The 16,963-nt window shown below is 56.7% G+C and overlaps 1 protein-coding gene and 1 long non-coding RNA gene across 3 annotated transcripts in view; one reads left to right on the top strand and one right to left on the bottom strand.

Moving 5' to 3' along the window:
- LOC109286026 (CYFIP-related Rac1 interactor A) overlaps window positions 1-16,963 on the bottom strand; it is a 34,586-nt gene that overhangs the window by 13,899 nt on the left and 3,724 nt on the right. For both annotated transcript variants that reach the window (XM_019498887.2, XM_019498884.2), the window contains exon 2: window positions 793-877. The gene's annotated coding sequence lies outside the window, so the exon portion shown is untranslated. The remainder of the gene's footprint in view (window positions 1-792; window positions 878-16,963) is intronic.
- On the top strand, window positions 12,125-14,601 carry LOC132251117 (uncharacterized). Its single transcript, XR_009462923.1, has 3 exons — window positions 12,125-12,359; window positions 12,849-12,957; window positions 14,052-14,601. It is a non-coding gene; the product is annotated as an uncharacterized LOC132251117 (long non-coding RNA).

Here is a 16,963-nt window from a genome sequence, read left to right on the forward strand (position 1 = left end):
GAGCACCGCTGGTGTGAGAACAAATGGGAATGAACTAGCCACAGATTACACCCAGGCTGGGAGCTAGTCACCATGCACGGGAGGGTCTGGACGGCACTGGAAATGGAGCCAGGCCAGTGCCCGAATGGGGCTGCGTGATGCAGTGCCTATTACGATAGCAGCAGGCTGGATTCCCGGTGCTTCCTTAGTGGAAGACCCTAACCCCCCTCCCACTGCAGAGAGACCCCCGTGAGGTCACAGCCTGGTGTCTCACCCTCTCTCTGTCCATTTGCTGTCTTAATTTCCCCCTTCCCCAGGCATTGCCTGCAACAGGGACCCCAAGCTCAGGGCACCAAGGCCCTGGGTTCGCTTTATACTCGGGGGGGCATCTCGATGCTCTGTCCTACGCAGACAGACACTGGGCCATCTACGGACAGGGCCCTGGGGCCCTGCGGTGCTACTCACTATGGTATTTCAGCTGAGCAAATCCAGGCCTAGAGCCAGCACTTCTAGGGAACTTCCTAATTTCTGGGCCTGCGGTGCAGAAGGGAGCTCTTCCTGAAGCGACTCAGGCAGCTGGGAGCAGGGTTTCTGTCTGCTTCCCCTCCGGCAGCGTTTGGTGCAATGGAAACACGTTGTCCACATATCTAGGCATCGCTTGCTGCCAGCGTTGGGCTTGAGGGCACTCCACCCAGCGCCCGTACCCTGCGTCTCCTGCTGGACCTAGTCTACCTGCGAGCTCCCCGGCGGAAATGCCCTGTCTAGCGCAGAAGCCGTCTGTGTGGTCGTGAGTTGGGCGTCTGTTGTCTTTACCTTGGTTTCTGATGCTTCGGTGACCTCTATGGCAGGAACAGGGGCTGTCTAATGCTCATAAATCACTTCATCAGCTGGCAGAAACCTGCAGAGAGAAGGACACACGGGGCATCACGGGAGGCTTCCAAGTTTAGACCATCCGCCTGAGCTAAGCAGTTCCCATCCACCCTGCTGATGGTGGTGGAGGGGATCTATCCCAGTGACCAGACCCCGGCTTTGCCGTGGGAGCACCATAGAGCCCTACTCATAGATTCATAGATGTTAGGGTCGGAAGGGACCTCAATAGATCATCAAGTCCGACCCCCTGCATAGGCAGGAAAGAGTGCTGGGTCTAGATGACCCCAGCTAGATACTCGTCTAACCTCCTCTTGAAGACCCCCAGGGTAGGGGAGAGCATCACCTCCCTTGGGAGCCCGTTCCAGACCTTGGCCACTCGAACTGTGAAGAAGTTCTTCCTAATGTCCAGTCTAATCTTCCTAATGTCCAGTCTAAACTACTGGGTTGCCCATAACCTTCTCGTCCTGGAGGAAGGTAATGGGGCACAAGCTAAGAGGTCACCTGCTCCGGGGCCAGCCAGTGGTATTGTACAGCGGTAGGCCCTGAGCATTATATCTGACAACCCCATCGCCCAAGGGTGCTCAATCCCCAGTTGCTGCTCCCTGCTGCCCGATTTCCAGACCCCTGGGAAGCCCCACAGGCTGGATAGTGTGGCCCTATATACTAGCCTGGGCACACAGAGTGGCTCAGGGCCTGATCCTGGCCAGTGGGGCCTGATTTGGGCATGCAGGACGCCTGGTCCCAGCACGCAGGGCCCAATGCAGCCCACGGGCCCAAAAGGGTGAGCACCACTGCCCATAGCCTGTGCCTTCCTGTTACGCAAGGCAAGTCAGCCTGGCCCTCCTTGCAAAACAGCGGGCAAGCACGAGAGACCTGAACGGCAGAGCGCAAGCTGTAGTCGAGCTGCCTTATTTTGGCGCTGAGGTCTCCCAATCGCAACGGCAACAGCTGAAATCCTTCCTGAAGACATTGTCCCCCAGCCCTTCCCCAAGTGCCCGAAGCGCCTGCAGTTCTCCTGTCTGTCGAGAGCGAGGAGGGACAAATCCCTGAGCGCTCCCAGCACGTTGAGACGACGGGCAGGGATGTCTGAGCCCGCCGTGACGTGTCTCTCTCCAGGCTCGACTTTGCCGTCCTTGCAGCAGCCTTCAGGGGACTGGACGGGCTCATTTCCCTGTGGTGGTTTCCTACCAGCTCATTAAACGGCACTGGCTACCTGCAGCCCAGGGCGAAGGTAACCTGAGGTAGCAGCTTCATTGATGGATCCCTTGCTAGGACTGAAACGCCATCTGCAGAAGGACTGAATCACTCTGCCAACGCCGTAACCACCGGCTCTCCTACAACAGCCCGGAGGACTGCGCTTTTGCAGGTTGCGGTGCTGCTGCCTCAATCTGTCGCTCCCTGAGAGATGGGACAAGAAGGCGCTGTAGACTGGAGCACCGGGGAGGAAGGCCCCCATGCCCTTGCATTTAGACTTGGTGCCTCCGATCTGCTTGCCCAGCTGGTTTCTCCAAGGTGCCGTTCACGGGTGGTCGGCACAGGAGCCAAGAGCGCCTACCTAGGCAAACAGATGTTGCTGCTCATGCCCCAGCGGTTAGCGGCTGGCCTGGCCTGCTCGCTGGCACTTCCAGGTACCGTGCCCTTCCAGGAAGAGTCAAGCGTCTTGAACTAATTGTGCATGGCAGGCCGACGTTGTGCTGGGAAAAGTGGATACAACCCTCTCCTTGGTTTTGGTTCCTGTGGGTTCACGGCTTCTCAGCATTGCCGAGTGCCCTGGGTTTGATGGGAGCACAGAAACCAGCAGGTTCAGCCCAGCTGCCAACAGAAACCTCTTGTGACCAAGTGTGGTAGAAAAGCACTGGCTCGCTCTGGGTCCAGTGGGTGTTGCCGTCCTCTGGGGGGGCAGACGATGATTGCAAAAACACAAGCCAGAATCTCTCCTTATCGGCATGACAGGCTCGAGTCTGCCCTGGGAATCAGAAACCCAGAGAGGGCCAGAAGGCAGCCATCTCCATGGGCGGTGGACTTCAAAGCTAGATCATGATAAGTTAAATGTCAGCCCTACTGAGCATTTTGGCAGAAACGTCTAGCTGCTCCGGGGCTGTGGATGGACGCTGACTTGTCCTCCTGGGACTGCTATCAAATGATCCCCTCCTGGACCCCCCTGGCAGGGTGGGATCCTTTGAGGCTCAGCAGCGTGGGATGAACATCGGGCCTGAAACAAAGCTTTGACTGTATTGCTCGGCACCATGGGGGAAAGCCTGCCAATTCCCCTTTACTTCCCCCTTTCCTCTTGTTTGGCATTATTGCATTCAACGATGCCGGTGCGCTGTCGCGGCGTGCTTGCCCCTTAGATGCAAGACTCCCTCCCTGATCTTCTGCTTAGAGGGAGTTTCCCACCCCGGTGTGAGGCTCTGCGTTCCCGGTTCATAGGATGGGAGAGAACAAAATCTCAGAGACGCCTTGGCACCCTGGGGCGCTGCAGAGGAGAAAATGCTAAGTGACCCAAATAGAAGAACTAAAGCGCTACTCTTGGCACCGTCCTATCGCACAGAGCAAACCGCTGTGTAACGAGGCGGAAATGCCCCTGCTCTCCAGCTACGTTCTGTCCGACTGGAGGCCGAGAGGTGCTTTGCACAGCAGGCGGGCAGGCTGGGCTGCAGTGAACCACTAGTTCTCTCTGGAGCTCCCCACAAGCCGCCGGCATGCGAGCGAGCGAGCGTGCTGAGCTCGAGTCCTTCGGTTTAAGAAACTGCCCGTCTCCATAAGAGCAAACCTAAAGGAGCTTGAAGGCCGTGACAAGGTCCGTGTGGAGCGTGACCCGGCTCCCTCTCCTGGGCGTGCTGGGGAGGAGTGTGCCTTCCCCGGGGCACAGGCAGAGAAGCCAGGCCGGCTGCTAGCGGGGAAGCTGGGGTGCGTAGCTAAGGCACCGGCTTAGAGCTCAGGCAGGTTCGTTCCAGTCCCGGACACAAGATCCCTTTCCCTGCCCATGCCTTAATTCCCTGCCCAAGCCACAAAGCCAAGAGTACTTCTTTTCTCCTACATTTTCTCTACCTCAATTGCAAACTCCTCAGGGCCAGAGTTCTCCCATACTACGTGTACGTGCGGTGCCCCGACATTGCAGCCCAGCCCTGGCCTCAGCCTTTGGGAGCTGCAAATAATAATGATTTGAAATCATTTCCTTTTGGAAAAAATCCATGGTATATTCACTCTGTAGGGAAGCATGGGGCACAGCATGCTGAACTGCAGCTGGGAACCATAGCCCTCTTCTCTGTTTTTCGCTGTCTCTCCCCTGTTGCACTTGAGCTTAGTTTCAAACTTCATCCGTAATATAATGGAGGGGCTGAGGGGGAACGCAGCCTGGAGGATAGTAACTACAGCATCTTTCCTGATGGAGAAGGATAGGGTTGGGATTCATCAGAAGCTGGGAACTAGATTTTCTGGACACGCTCTTCTGTGTGTCATTAAATTATCTTTAAACGCCAAGGAAAAACAGCTCTGGGTTTGTACAGCACCTGACACACAGGGATCTGGGTCCATGCGCATGCAGCAGCAATGCAAGCAGAGAAAAATGAGCCATTGCAATAAAGCTGGGGGCACTCTGCATTCATTAGAGTCGGTAAGCAGACATTTATGTTTTGTCGGGAAATTTATCCCTTCCAGATTGCCTGGAAAACGTTTTGCTTGGTGTTTCTCTCTTTAATGAAACTGAAACACAGCAAATGTGGTGAGCTTTGAAAGCTTTGCCAACTCAGTCAATTTTGAAATGATTCGGTAGTCGGTAAAAAATACTTGGGCTTGAAACCCAAGCTTTTTACTGAACGCAGAATGATTTGTATGACCGGGATTATGTTTTTAAGCAAAAACGCAGTGTGCTCCGTTTCTAGTTTTCCTCTAAGACGCTGCAAAGCTTTCGCCTGAATGAAATGTCCTGCCAAAATAGTCATTTGGGTGGCCGAGCAGTTTCTAGTCCTAAAAGAAATAGTTTCAGCACAAGTCCTGACTCTCTGCACTCAGCCCGCGGCCTTGTAGCGATGCATGCAGAGCGCTTGCAGCTCCGGTTGCGGTGAATGGGAGTTTTTGGTTGTCAGCATCTCTGCACCAGGCCAGCAAGAGGACAACCTCCCAATGCAGGCGTCAGACGGGTGCTCGGTAGCGTTAGGTGTATGGCCCCCCAGCAGCCCGTCCCCATCTCTGCCTCCTCTTCCGCTGCATTTGCTCTCCTGGATCCTGACCTTCGTTCCTCCCTTGAAAAGGTCGCTGCGTCCCTCGAGGCCTGATGGAGTTCAGTCCTAGTGGGAGCGGTGACTGCCGGAGAAGTGTGCTGGAGTCTGGGCTGTCTCGGTGACTCCTCAGCCACCTCCTTCAGCTGGTGAGTTCAACCTTCGTCTCTCTGCAAACCCCCTGGGGTCTGGGGCCAAGCTGGCTCTTTCTGTTTTGCATCTCATCCTTGGGAGCGATGACTCTGTCCTTGGGAATAGCTGCACCCTCCTCTTAATGGGTAGAGCCCAGCTCACCCTCCGCGAGCCTGCAGGGTGGTGGCACAAAGGGCCCGTTTGCTGCCACCAGCAAAGGCTGAGGGGTGAGGTGCTGCTTTTACACAGTCCCTTCTTTTGGCCTGGCCCCCCAAACTAAAGGCCACCCCACCCCGCCAGCCAGAGCGGCCACACTTGGGGCTGGAGGTCCTCACTCCCATTGTGGTGATGCCCCTTGGCGTCCTGACGGGCACGGTTTGTGGAGTGCTTTCCACGAAGGCACCGGAGCCCCATCACCCGTGGGCAGAGCGGCCTTGCTCCCGGCATCTCTGTTCCTTGGGCAGTCCCCTCATTTACCTCTATTGCTCTTTATCGCCAGGCTTTGGCGGCTTTTGGAAGCCGTCCAGCCCTCCGTGGAGGGACTCCATGCCTTGTTACTATCAGCTTGCCAGCGCTCCAGGCTGACATCTGAGCAGAAGCTCTCTGGGGGAGGACAGCGCTCTATTGCACAGTAATATTTAGCTTTCCCCTCCTGTAAACTCACTAGCCAGCTCATCCCTGCAACAGCTGCGGAGATGGGCTTTGTTGGACGGGAGGAGAAGGAAGGCAAGCAAGCAGCACCGAGGCGGTGAAGGGACTTGCCTGGGGACACCGAGTGAGTAAGTGGCACAGTTTGTGTTACCGTGCCCCTCCACCCACTTGTTCCCCTCGGACTGTGCCGGGAGAGGTGCTGGCATGTCTCTCCACCTCCCTCTAGCCAAACTCTCTATTACAAGGCACCCCGTGCCCTCAGCAAAGCCACCTGGTGTCAGAGGGACACCAGCTCACTGGATGCAGAGTAGTCCGGGCCCGCTGTGTCACTCGGGCTTTGGCTACACAGCACTTCCCGAACTGCAGCAGCTGGACTTGTGCCCCCTCAGCCTGGTCCCTGCATGGCTTTCCACTCCTCCTTGCCCAGCTTGGGTGTCCTGGGTCGTCTGGCACTGCCCTCACCACAGACATGGATCTTGCTAGGACTCGACTTGAGCTGTCTGGGTTGGACCCTCTCCAGCAGCCCCAGCCCCTGGTCTGGATTATCCTCTGATCCACGTACTTGTCTCTCCCTGCTCCTCCAAGCCGCCTGCGACCCAGGCTTTATGGCCTCGTCTTGCAGCCCGGCTACCGAGTTAGCTCGGTGAGAGGCAGCCGACGGAGAGGTGGGAGGGAAGGCTTGCCCCTGCCATCCTGCTGAGCTACTTTCCTCCCCTCACCAGGAGATCCCTCAGGTCGGGCAACACTGAACCAAGCTCCTGCTGTTCCCACCCCCGAGCTCCCCGGATGCCCTCCTGGGTAATTCTTTTTCTTGCTCGCTTCCTCCGCTCTGCACCCCGGGAGAGTCTGGGTCTCTAGCACGCTGCCAGGAGCTAATAACAGGATTCCCTCCTCTGTCGTGTGGTGGCGAGAAGTACCCCCTGCCTGCCTAAAACATCCAAAGCGAGTTGAGTTATTTATTGGATTTTCCATATCTGCATGCACTGACGATCCGATCGAACTCAAGGGGCTGTTTAGCCCTAGCATAACTCCATGATGATCAGGGAGGGTTTGGGCCATGCATCTATCTCCGGCTCCTGCGTGAACTCCTATGACGGTATGATCTGAGCACCTCGGACGTTTTGATCTTCACGATGCTCCTCTGAAATCAGGATCTGTTAACCCTTTCTGCAGACAGGCAAACTGAGGCATAAGAGAGAAGCAAGGGGTTTCTTAGTGATCTCTTTCTATTGGCCCAACCGTACGGTTGGGAGAGTGAAAGGCACCTGGTGCTCCAAAGCTTGGCTAACGTCTCTCCCAACTGTGCAATTGGTCCAGTACAAGATGCCGCCCCGAACACTCCTCAGCGAGGGTCTCTTTTGCCCTATAGAGATTCATCAGAGAGCCTCGAGCTGCCCAGGTGACTTGGAGAGAACTTCTTTGCCCTAAATAGGCTTAACTCTTTTTTCCTCTTTCCAGTGGAGGTGCTGCCCCTGGACCAAGGTGTCACTGCTCAGCCGTGCTGGGTGAGGAGGAAAATAACAGGGGAGCTCACATGAGGCTCTTCTACAGGGCCAGCAACCAGGGTAAGCTCCCCAGAGGAACTGGGTGTTGCTCTACCTAGAAGCCCCATTTGCACCCCATTTGCTGCACAGACACAGAACAGGATGGTGGTCCCTGCCCAGATGTGCTTCCCATCTCGGTCTGAGTCCAGCGACAGCGGTGGGGAGACAGACAACCAAGCACGCAGAAAGGAGGCAGGTTCTCCGCTCCCCCCGCTGCTCCCACCCTCTTCCTCTTAACGTTGATGGTCTGGTGCTAGGGGTGACTCTTCTGTGCAGTGTCCGGGTGGGGACGGGTGGGCAATGTGCCAGCATGGCTCAGAGGGAAGCCGAGGTTAAGATGCCATTAATGCTCCCCTGTCCCAGCACCCATCCCGATCGTGCTAAATTCTCCCTGCAGGCGGGAAGCCCACAGAGCCCACTGAAAGGTGGATATAAGGAGTGGACACCTACCCAGCTGCAGGTAGGCTCAGACACCAGCTGATACTGGGCTTACTCACTTAACAACCCTTTTAGCCTGGCCTATTGCTGCACCTGCCCCTGGGAGACTAACTCTGGTCTCGGCATTGCTGGCATAAACCCAGCAGCTTAACACAGAGTAACGCAAGATGGGACGTGGCCCGCTCCTCCCCAGCCGGGCACCCCTACCTAGGCCATCGGGCCGGGAGCTGTGACACTCTGCTGTTTCTCACCACTTTCCTGTTAGTTAAAGCCAAAGCTGGTATTTAACAGACTGCAATTGCTCCCGGCTAATTAACACGGTGCAGAGGGAAGGCTCTTTGGGTTGAGGAGGCCGTTGGTGTTGAGCTTGAATAATCCCTGTCGCGTGCTAGGGATGCCTGGGTGTGGATGGGACCGTCTCGGCCTCTCTTCCAACCCAGGGCAGCTGCCCCTTCTCCTGACAGCTGCCTCCTTAGTGCCTTCGATCTCCTCAGGAGGAGAACAGGGTCCTCAGCCTGTCTCAAAAAATAAAAATTAATAGTAGCCCTATCTTCACCCCACCGGGCCAGTCTCCCCTGTAAGAGGTGAAGCGATGCCAGGCTGATAGTCCATACGATCCTATTATGCAAAAGATCTTGGCCTTATCAGCAACAAAGGCTCTGACTCCCGATTCCAGTGGCTCTCACCGAATAAAACCTGGTTTCATTTAGAATAAATTACTCTGGTGCCTGCCGGGAATTTTGTGCTACTGGAGAATTAAATGAGGTCTTGACGAAATCTTTATGAAGAGACAAATTATTCTCCTCGATGCTGGCACGCAGAGAGACGGTTCCTCCCTCCCTGCAGGGAGATGATAAAACTGATGCAACTGTTCCTCGCTTTTGCATTTCCTCACTGCAGTTGTAATGGGAGTAGTAGCACCCTGGAGCCAGCTCTCAGCTGGTGTAGATCATCGGAGCTCCCATAGCGGCGAGTCGGTTTATGCCAGTGGAGGCTTTGGGCCCAAATGTGGCATGATGCTATAACAGATCGTCAGTAATGCAAATGTTTCCCATTCCCACGTGCCATGGGGAGCGTGGCCTCATCGTGGAGAGGCTCTTGTAACACGCGGCTTGGGATTTCCTAGGGCTTGGACTTCGTGTACAGCAGGCAAAGGTAAGAGGCTGATCCTGCAAGGCGCTGAGGGCTTCTTGCAAAGTACTGAGCGGCTCTTGCTGCTTGCCATTTCGCATGCATGTTCCCAGAGCCCTGAGCAAGACGAGACCCTTGCTGTGAGACCACAGGGGGAAGGACACTGCCAGCTCTATCGTCGCTACTCAGCCACTGGCGTCCTGGAGGAGTCAGCCAGAGAGAGCAAAGGAAACACCATCAGCGGGCATCTCCAGGGTCTCTTGGCACTGGAAGGTGCAAGCACGCTGAATGCAAATCCCTTGACACGTCTTGACATGACCACTAGCATCCTCATCACCGATCTCACCTTCCCTGTGCGGGCTGATTCGCTCTCTCCCCTCAGCTTGGGCAGGGGGTCTGGGCTGGCCAGTTTGGGGTGGACCTGACCCTGCGTGTACTTATTACTAGAGAGAGGCTCTAGTGGCCTGTGAATGTGTAGGGCACCCAGTACCAATGGCCACGGACTGCAGGTTGCTGGCTGTACAGGCATAGAGAAGGTGGTTAAGGCAGAGGGAGGATGGTTGCATGGTAATAACCCCATGCTGGCTATAGCACAGGCCTGGGAGTCAGGAGAACTGTATATGTACAACCAACTTGCTGAGCAACCCCTTCCGGCCTCAGTTTCCCCACGCCCAGAAAGGATGCAGGATGAGATACGGCTCTGCTGATTTAATGTGCATAAGTGGTGTGGAGATCTTTAGTCAAACAGTGCCGTGTACTGCAAGTGCAAGGCATCGTCACGTGCAGTGGGGTAGTGCTTCATTGAGGAAGGGTCATTTCTCCTGGCAGGGGTTTCCTGCCTAAAGACCCACCAGGGTTTCCCTGCAGGACTGACGTTTGGATCTTTAGGGCACCAACCCTGGGCTTCTCTTGCACTGGGAGAAGACTCAAAGCCTCTCTCCTGGAACGCAGGTTGTGAATGGTTCCCCTGCTATAGGGGACACTGCCTGGCCCAATGCAGCAATTCGCAGCATCTGGGTATCTGCAGGGCAGCTGCCCAAGAAGCATGAAAGCCATTGCACTTTGCATAGGGCTTTGCATAAATCAGGCTGTCCAAAGTGAGTGCCCGCAGCCCTTCTGGCTGCGCTGTATTTGCATTGTCTTCTGCAGGTGTTTGCCTCCATCAGGTGAGGGTGGGCCTGGGTTGCCTTCCTGGTCATGGTGAGCTGGCCTTTGGGCCCCTCTGCTAGTGGTGTCACCCTGTCGGGTATCATTCTCTGTTGCCCTCTTGGTTAGGGTGGTGGCCGGAGCTGCAAGGGGAGGATGCTGTTGGCAGTGATGGCTGGTGGCAGGTCCCTGTGCATGATGCAGAGGGGAAGGGCCCTGTTTGAGTAAGATCTGCCTATGGCGGTTCTCCAGGAGGGGCTGTCAGCCAAGCTTCTTGCTCTCTATATCAGATAACCCCCAGAAGGGCTGATCTTTGCCCAAACAGGCCTGTGAAGCAGCCCAGCGCAATCCCTACCCTGAGCATGGGAGAACAAACGCCCTCCCATCTATCTGCCCATCCTTCTCTACACCTGGATACTGTAGGCAGCCTGACTTCACCAAGCCTTTCCCCGCTGCACTGTATTGCACAGGGAGACCTGGAGGTGGAGAAGCTGGTTGTCCAAGCTGTTGTGCTCTCCCCACTCATGGTTCTCCAATGTCCTGCTCAGAGTCCATCCAGGATCTGCTTTCAGGGGATACATGTGTACGGCACCTCTCGATCTCCAGCACAGGCCCTGCTCACCCCTGCTCACATGTGCTGAGCCCAGCAATGAGGGGGTGAAGCTGCTCTCAGGGTGTCTGAGGCCATTATAGAAACAGCAGCTCAAGAGACAGTGCCCAGGGTTGGCATATGTGAGCTGGGCAGGGCATGTTCAAGAGTAGGTGCCCCTGGCAGGGAGGGGGTGTAGTGCCCAACCTGAAGCTGTCCTGTTAATACATCTCCTGTTGCATAATTGCATCCTTTGCAATTATGGTTGTTACCAGCCCCGTCAGTCTTGGTGGCAGTCTAATGGGCTGCAAAACAACCAGCAGCGCTGGCATTGCCGCAGCTGCTCCCAGCATCAGAACTTTCCTCCGTGCCCGTGCTACCTCTGCCAGCACCAACATCTCCTTCACACAGCCACTACCCCCTTTCTGTGAAACGTGCTTGCAGATGCTTTAATGAGTACCTTGGCAGTGTGGTGCCATGGCGCTCTGTAAATAACTGGCCCTGGCACAGCCAGGCCCAGGGCAGCTAAGTGTAGATGCTTATGCATTAAGGGCCCCTCTGGACAGGCTGTCCCAGGGCTCTGCCTCTAGCTGAAGAGGCTGTGGTGGGATATGGGCCTGTGAGCCCTATGCACCTAGGCTTGGCATCAGTCAGGGCAATATTTGCTGTCTAGGGAATAGGCAGGAAGGAGCCCAAAGCAGCTGCCTTCCCCGTCTGCCCAAAGTGACTGGTAGCCAGGGTGAAGTTCAGTTGTCCCTGCCTGTGTTCTGGAAGGGCCAAGGGCACCAGCTGCCCCATGGCAAGGCTGCCACTGCTCCAAAGGGATGACAACCATACCTGAGCCTGATGATCCTGTCACCATACTGCTGACATGTTCAGCACAAGCTTGCCACCTCTCTCGTGGGCACTCCCAATGACATAAGGGGGCTGGCACCACTGCAAGGCCTTTGTTGGCAATAGCCTGCCAGTGGCACCTTGCAAAAAGAGCCAAACTCTCTCCTGGCTTTGGAAGCACACAGGGCACTTTGCATTTCTCGGCACCTCCGTGTGTCTGGCCACCTCCATAGAGCACCCACGCCTGCCAGCCTTGCTACGGGTGAAGCCTTTTGCAACTGTCAGCCAGGAGCCAGTGGCTGGGTGCATTACAAATAGGCCGTGCCCTGATGGACGGGTGGTTTTGCCGCATCTCTCTTTCCAGCCTCACCATCCGTTCCCCCTTCTCTTCCTCACCTTGGGCTGCAGCTTAGGGATGCTTGCGATCCCATGCAGCTTGCGAGCCAGCAAATTGCAGGAATTACAATGCTTGGAGAATCACACGTTAGCCGGGGCACCCTCCCGCCTCTAATGCCAACAGGTCCTGGAACCTCCCCGTCTCCCACAGCGCATGGGCAGCTGCACAGGGAGGGTCTTATAGCATCTCCATCTCTCAGGGGCCACCAAGACTGAGTAGCTGATGCCTGTGCAGTGCTTTGGCTTCCTAAAATGTGGCCTGAGTGCCAAGTGTCTAGATGAAACCTGTGGACTTTTCTCTAGACCCCGGGTTGGTGTCACTGGACCCACTGTGCTGATGCTCTCCAGAGCTGGAAAGTCACCTCCTGAGGCTGCTCGGGGCACATCTCCAGCACCTGCTCTCAGACCCAGCACTGGGGTCGAGCTCAGGTGGGTGGATGTTTGGCTCAGGCATGTGCCAGCGGGTGTGGGTGGGTAGGGGCTCGGCCCTGTCCTCCCCCAGACCTCCCACTGATGGAGGACAGCCAAACTCTGCATTGCTTTCAAAAGGGCCTAGGGCTTTAGACCCTGGGGGTCAGGGCAGATGGAGCAGGGTGGAGATGGGAGAGCAGGGCTGTGGAGAGCAGCTGCCCTATCGCCAGGGCAATCCGCAGCATGTCTTAGCACGGCTCAAAGATGCCATTAGTGGGCTGGCATCTTGCCTTCCTCGCAGAGCTGCAGGTCGCAGTCATGAGGACTATGGGAGCAGGAAGGTGCTTCCTGTGGCAGCATCTTGCCCTCCGAGTCCACATCCCCTTCCCCACCGCCTTGTTGCAGCCTGCTGTAAACTGGTGAGCGTGGGAGCCAGGGAGCTCTTCTGAAGAGGCCGAGGTGGAGGAGGTGCAAACTGACCGCTGCTTCGCAATGTCTCGCCCGCAGGCAGAGATGCCCATGTGGTGCCACTTAAAAGCCTCTCCAGCTGGCTTCAGGAGCGCTGGGAAGCATCCAGACTGTGTGGGGCGCTCAGGGCTTGGAAACGGCTCACAAGGTGTGCTCGGAGGGCAGGCAATGAACCCCATGCAGACCTAGAGTGGGAAAGCCCATTGTACCCCCTTGCCTGGCTCTTGAGCCTCATCATGGCGTGTTAGTGCCTTGTTATATGTATGTACAGCACCTTGCGCAGCAAGGGCCTGACGCCTGCTGGCAGCCTGTAGATGCACCATGCTGTGAATACCTAATACATGGCACTAACCTGCATGTCCTACTGAGCTGGGCTGGAGTGCAGCTAATGTTACAGGGGGACAGTCTCCCTCTTCTCTACCTGGTCCCCTGGACTAGGTAGGGCCTGGCATTTTAAAGGTATTTAGGAACCTCAAATGGAGCTAGATGCCTAGCAGGATTTACCGAGGTGCCTAACTCCCCTGGATTTCAGCGGGAACTGAAAGCCCTGGACGCGCCTAGCTGGAGATGATAAATGACTTTACACAACCCCCCCCCGGGGCCCTTTTTCTCCCACCTGGCCCAGCATGTTCCTTGTATGACCCCTGCATGTTCACCAGCCCACTGCCCCACACAGGGCGTTTTTCCATCTGTGGCTCACTGTGGAGCTAAAATAACCTGGGAAGGAGCAACGACCCCAGAAAAGAGCACCGCCTCTTTGTCAAATCAAAGGCGGGCTCTGAAATTCAGAAGCACTCAGCCTTCAATCTCCAAGGGGCCCTGGGTTTCTTTTGTTGCCTCAATACCTCCACAGGCCCTGTAAACTGTCTGCCACTCCTCATTAAACCGTAATGCAGCAGCTGAGGTAGCAAAGGCTGCCCCAGCCCAGGGCTGGGCTCTGCACGCTCTGTTTGAGGCCACGGGGGGAGAGGGGATTGCCTGCTCTTTTATTCAGTCCCTGCAGCCGACAAGGGCTCAGCTCCTGCACCGGGTCCCCTGAGGGGGCTGAAGGAGCCTGGAGGACATATCTGGGCTGAGAAAGGGGTGCGGGGAAGGGGGAAGGGAAGGAGATAGTGTGGTCTGAGGTCTGCCTAGAGGTATGTGTGCCCAGGCTGCTGGGTGGCTCAAGGGGGCAGGAGGGGTGGGCATGCATACTGTCCCCTCTCCTCCGTTTTGATGGTAGATGATTTTCTCCACCTTTAGGGAACAAAGCAAGGCAGCCACCTCTTGGAGAAGCCAGGCAGACTCTCAGCGGGCCTCTCCATCCCCCCGGGGAGCTCCATGGCCTGCTGACACCAAAGGGAAGTCTCCATCTGGCTCCAAGGGCTGGCAGGGATCAAAAAGCTCCAAGTGCAGGGCTGCTGAGCGGAGGTGAGAGAGCCCGCTGCCTCCGAGGGGTGGTGGGTGGGCGAGGGTAAACCACGCTCATGAAGCTCTCCAGCTCTGTCCTCCTACCACGGTGGGAGCCCCCAAGCTGGGACCACCGAGGCAGCACTTCTCTGCTGCTTCCCACCACTTCCCAGCCCCAAGTAATGGCACCAACACCAGCCCCGAAAGAGCCATTTGTCACATATTGGCCATATTGGGGCCTTTGTCTCGATGACTCAACGTCCCCGGCTGGACCGCAGTTCCCTCCGTGACTTTCCCAATGGGCCAAACACTAAATATTTCAGAGTCCAACCTTGATGGGATCAGTGAGAGAGGTCGCAAGGCGGTGTCGCTCTACTCTGATTGCCTGAGTGCACCGGCCCGCCTGCCGCGAACACTTGCACGTGCGCATTGAACGCTTGCTTTTGGCCAGGGGCTCTTTCCGGCGACGCTGAAATGTGCTTTTCCAGGAGCTGCTTTCTGCAAGGAAACCTCATGCGGCAGGAACGCCTGCGCACCCGAGAGGAGCGAAAGCAGCTGAAAGAGCCCCCTGGCAGGTGCAAACAAGCAAATCCCTGGGAGGAAAATGCAATTTTGCACAACTCATCTACCGCTAAGGGAGGCAAGGAGACGCTGCTTGGCAGGGGGGCACCTATAGCTGTGCCCAGCACTGGGCAGCTGCCTCAATGCAGGTTGAATGTCACAGTAGGTTGCAATGGTCTTTTCTGGCTTTTAAGCCCTTCCTTCTTGCCCTGGCTCTGTCTTCTCCAGCCTTTGCAACGTGGCTTCTGTTCGCATCTCTCTGTAGGTTTGCAGGGCACGATGGCAATGTGCTCCCAGGTTGCAGGGTGTAAGGGAGCCCATGAAAGACACCGTGAGTAGGAACCGCTTGGTGGTTCGAGGGCAGCTCCCATGCTGCAGTTGCAGTCCCTTGGTCTGGAGAAGCCACATCTCTGGCCTGTCCATGCCCTGCTCTTCCAGAGCATTGCAGGCACCAGCCCGGTCGCCGATGAATAAGTAATATGCTAAAAGGTGCGGGGGGGATTCTCTCTCTTTAATGGCCCTTGCGGGCCACAGAGCAGTAACTGTCCCTTGAATGATTTAGGCCCATTCAGTCTCTCCTGGTTCCCTCGAGGCTCTGGAAGGAAAGGGGAGAATTGCTCTTCAGAGCCTTTCAGTAAGTCCCTCTGGTTGTGCCAGGCCGGCCGCAGCGGAGCTCGCTGCACCAGAGGGCTGGGAGACCAGCGGAGGGCTCCTGCTCGCATCCCGTCAGGGTGTCCCCACTTGACCTGTGTGAGGAGACGAGGAGATGGGAGGCTTCCCTATCTTCTCTCCCCCTGCGAGCGCTGACCCACACACTGCTGAAATGCCGCAGGGACAAGATGCTGCAGAAATCACCTGTTCTCCAGCCACGCGTGGCAGGTCGAGGCAGCTGCACTTACCCGAAAGCAGAGGAGCTAAGGAACATCCTGGTGAAGTGGCTGCCCATCTTGGCATCCCAGAGTCCAGGACGGAGGGATATTCAGGGGTCAAGATATCCAGGTGTAGGCCAAGCTGGCGGGTGCCATGGTTGCTTCCTGGCAGGGCTGCCGTAAATGGCTCCTCTCTGACTCCCACCTCCTTTTTGTCTCTGTTTGCTGCCAGTGCATCTCTGGGTCTGTGGGTCTCCAACATGTCCCACCACCCTTCTTGCTGGCTGCCGTCCTCTGAAGCTGTGCTCCGGCCGGAGGGAGCGCATCCCTCAGTGGGGACACGCGGTCGGAGGAGATGTTAGGGAGGGAAAAGGGCACGGGGAGGGATCTCATTCCAACTCTCTGCAGCACAGATCCCCCCATTATTGCAAGAGCTGCTCCCGGTGTGCTCATATTCATCATCCCAGCCTGGGCGCTCAGCGCTGTGATTACGCTGAGGCCGTGGCTTGTCTCGGTAGAGCTATAAAGCATACTGTAGGGAGCAGAGCTGGAGACGGGGGTCCGGCCTCCTGGGCTCTATAGCTGGCTCGTGGTGTTACTTTAGCTCAGCTGCTTAATCCCCCCCGTGCCTCAGTTTCCCCAGGAGCAGCACGGGATGCTGGCGCATACTAGGCCTGTCATTCAGGACAGCCGAGAGGATTAATTAAGCCGTGCTGCTGGGCACCTGGAAGCTGCAGGTGAAAGGTAAGTGCTGCGTGGTTAATTAGCTCTGGCTCTGTTTTTGTAGCTGCTTTGCCTAGCCTCTCCTCAGTCTCCCACTGAAAACACAGACCCTAGGCGGGCAGGACCCTGCTGCGACCAGTGCTGGTCTCAGTCCCTGGCTGGGGATAGCTCCATGCCCACGTTCAGCCCACGGGAAGGTGCTGCCTGGCACGTTCACCCAGGCTCCTCCTTCCCCTAGGTCCCACCCGCTGCAGAGGTGCCCTGGTACCAGGCTGGTGAGGGAAGGGAAGAGGCGCCAGGCAGGAGAGGGGGTCCCCAGGCCAGAAGGGGTGTGGAGGGGTGGGACGGAGTGAGCAGATGTGGGGGCTGAGAGGAGTGAAGACAGAGGGGGGGGCCCTTGAGCCAGGGCTGGAGAAGGAGCAGGTGAAGCCAGCGGGATGCTGTGCAGAGCACCCTTGCCCCTTGGGGTACCAGGGGGTGGTGCTGGGGGGAAGACAGCGGCTCCCCCTACCCTGACAGGCCTGTTCTGAGCGGTGCCCCCTGCCTCGAGAGATGCCCCCACCCAGCAGCCATCTCAGCTCCGTCACGGGGACGGTGCTGCTGTTACAGGGC

The sequence above is a fragment of the Alligator mississippiensis genome, chromosome 6, assembly GCF_030867095.1.
Source record: "Alligator mississippiensis isolate rAllMis1 chromosome 6, rAllMis1, whole genome shotgun sequence".
In the NCBI taxonomy this organism is placed as follows: Eukaryota; Metazoa; Chordata; order Crocodylia; family Alligatoridae; genus Alligator; species Alligator mississippiensis.